This window comes from Geospiza fortis, unplaced genomic scaffold (genome assembly GCF_000277835.1).
Source record: "Geospiza fortis unplaced genomic scaffold, GeoFor_1.0 scaffold488, whole genome shotgun sequence".
NCBI classification, from domain to species: Eukaryota; Metazoa; Chordata; class Aves; order Passeriformes; family Thraupidae; genus Geospiza; species Geospiza fortis.
This window is the reverse complement of record NW_005054365.1, coordinates 3,085,651-3,089,064: the sequence shown is the minus strand read 5'-3', so window position 1 is coordinate 3,089,064 and position 3,414 is coordinate 3,085,651.

The following is a 3,414-nucleotide window of genomic DNA, read 5'->3' as shown; positions in this document are numbered from 1 at the left end:
AGCTCTTGGGCAGGGGCTCCTAGGAATAGCTCACAGGGACTGTGAGGGCAGGGCTGGGATGGGTGACATGAGAAAACCCCTCTGCAGCCCTGGATTCCTCATCTGGCCACAAAACAGCCGGTGCTGAGATCCCACTGGGCACCTTGGAGGCAAAAAAGAGCTCGGAGAGACTGTGGGGAACTGGGATGACCCCAGGAGGATGAGCAGAATGGATGATGCTGGTGGCCAAGCTGCAGCTCACTGCAGCTGGGAGTGAACAGAGCATCCCCTGCATCTGGAGCAGCACGGGGAAGTGAGCCACAGCTGAAGATCCAGACTTGTCCTGAGAAAACCCCACCCCAAGGCAGCTGCCCCCGGGTGAGCCTGGTGAATGCACGGGGATGGTCCCCTGGGACCTGCAGACACAGGAGGGACCCGCTCCAGGCTGCCCACTGCCATCTGCCACCATGGCCTGCAGAGCTGGTGGGCTCACACCCCACCTGGTGGGTTCCACTCATCCCATCCAGACCTGGGGGTGATGTGGGGTTGGGGTTTGCACGCACGAGGGTGACAGCAGGGGACAAAGGCCACCAGCTGTCCTGCGGGGACCCCGGCTGGGTGCCCTGGGTGGAAAGCACGGCGCTGCCCTGGCGTCTGGGCTCCCTTCCAGGCTCATCATGGGACTCCCAGCAAATCCCCTGGGGCAATCTGATCTCCTGGACGCCAGGCACCTATCCCTCCCTCTGGCACGTCGGGCTCTCCGTGGTTTAAGGTGCCAAAGTTCATTGACAGCGGTGGCAGCGCAGGCACACCCACAGCCCGTGCCACCCTCCGTGGGACAAGGCAGGTCACCCTGCCAGGAGGAAAGAAAACAAGGTGCAATAGGGATAAAGTCGCTTTGCACCCAGGTATGAAACCTTGTGTGGGGGGGAAGAAAAGATCACCCTGTGGTACGTCCAACATAAGCCATGGAAGCTGTAGGGCTGCTGGTAGACATTAGCCAGTTTGATTTCACAGAGCAGTCAGAATTGATGATGAAACTCTGTCTGAGGCCTCACAGAGACAAATGACAAGTTTCCCAGTACTCCTTGAATGGCTATCAAATGTGTCATAGTTAGAAGCCAGCCTGGAGGGACTTTTCCTCCAGTAGGTCCTATTCCAGGAAATTGGTCTGCCCTACGCATTCCCCAGATTTGTCAGTGATCTAGGAGGCATCTTTGTTAAAAAAATGGTGAAGTTTCCACAAACTCTTGAGTAATTTAGGAGGTGAAAATCCACGTGGTAGAAGCCTCCTGTCTGTTCTGGGAAGGGATGGTCAGCTCATTGGGAAGCACAACTGGCCGTGGAGGGATGCGGTGCCACGTGTGCCTCTGCAGCTCTGCCATGGGCTCAGAGTAAAACCTCCACCACCAGCTCCCCTGGCCCAGGGGGGGCTGCAGTGTGCCCAGAGCGGGGTGCAGAGCTCTGTACGTGCTCCCTGCACCACCCACACACCTCTGCACGGGGCCAGCAGCTTGCACAACCCACGGGGTCAGGGACAGGGAGCACAGCTCTGGCTCACGGGCCCCGCAGCCTGCGCCCAGGCAAGCAAATTCATCTCCACTGCGGGGTGGCCACAGGGAAAATAAAGATTAGGAGAAGTGGTGGTGGTGGTGGAAGGTTGTCTGGTAGCCCAGGTGGTTGGCATGGGACAAAAACGTGGCCAAAATCCCTTGGAGCATCTCCAGGGCAGAGTGCTGTGGTCCCTCTGCAAGTTGACTCCCAGATTTCCCTGTTGTCTTCTCACCCTTGGCTGGGCTGGGCAGACTCAGGGCTGAGCCAGGGGAAGGCTTGGTCAGCCCTGCACTACCCCAGCTGCCAACACCTGAAATGGATTAAATCCAGCCTGACATGGGATCAATCCTGCGGCAGTACCTGAGCCACCACATCAGCACCTCGGACTAGGAATACCATGAGAAAATCCTTTCCAGTCTGAGGAGGCAGGCAAGCTACAGTGAAAACACAGAAAGACCAAGTTAAAATGAAATAATCCAGTGCCCCCCACTTGCCTCCCTCCCTGTGAACTCCACTGAACTTTGAAAAACTAAAACAAAACAGGGCTGAGTTCAGCCTCAGTTCAAGCTGTAGATAAAGTCCAACCTACTTCTAATTCTGTCCTGACAATTCCCACCAGAAAATGGGCTCCAGCGCTGTGTCCTGGAGGTAAGCCAGCCCTGAACCCCTGGATGTCCCCAAAATCTCCTGCCCACCTGCAGATGGGACAAAAAGCACGAGGCCAAGTGTGCCAGAGCCCCAGGAGACCATTCCCCTTGGGAATCATCACACCACGGGGCTGGCACCACACCACGGGGCTGGCTGTCCCCATCCCTGCCTGGGCAGGGCCACCCGGGGCTGGGACAGGGCTCCAAGGGACAGTTTTTACCCCATTGCTTCCCTTAAGGAATGCCACTTAAATCCAGCACCAGGGGAGCAATTAGAGGTGGAGAAGAGGGTAATTAGGGGAGGAATTGGGAGAGAAGGGGCTGTGCAGGGAGGGGTGGGGAGCACGAGAGGAGATGAGGCTCCTGCAGCCTCCTCCTGGCATTTACAGGGGAACCTGGGTGGGGGTGATTCCCAGGGGCATTTTGGGATGAAAATCCAGTGCACCCCAGGGAAAATGGAGGATGTGGATCCCCCACCTCTGGAAGTGTTCCAGGCCAGGCTGGAGAGGGCTTGGAGCACCCTGGGATAGTGGAAACCATACCTGCCCGTAGCAGGGTGTGGAACAGCATAATCTTGAAGGTCCCTTCCAACCCAAACCATTGTGCAGTTCTGTGATTCTATAGTGTTTGCAGAAAGTGCTAACAAAGGCAGAAAACCCTTCACAAGGTTCAGGGGACCCAAATGTGAACTGCAGGGACCAGGATGGTCACCAGCTCCTAAAAAGGTGAGTGCAGGTGGTGACTGAAAGGACAACTCATCTTCCCCAAGAAGGAGACATCCTCAGCTGTGGGAAGGGAGCTGAGGTGGCCAAAAGTGACAGCACAGAGCTGGAAACCTGCCTGCAAACACAGAGGGAGCAAAGGGAAATATAAATTACAGGACAGAGAGCAAATGGAGGAAAAAATGTGTAAATTCAGCTGAAAAACAGCAGCACTGGGTTATTTGGGTTTAGTCCCCTTGGGAGAGCAGTGAGCCCCTGCAGCACCCTTCAAGTGCTCAAAAAAACCCAATGTAAATGCAATTTTATATAAAGAATATATACAGCAGGATGATTGTAAAATCTAATTGCAGTCGCCACATGCAAAACAATCCCTGCCCCAAACACTTCATAGCTCCCCCAAAAAACAAAACTGCATTTATCTCTAGGAAATCAGCCCAAACCCATGGTTTCTAACAAATACCCTGCATTTTTTGTGCTTGAAAAGAAGAGCAGAGCAGCCCTGCTAACTGGGG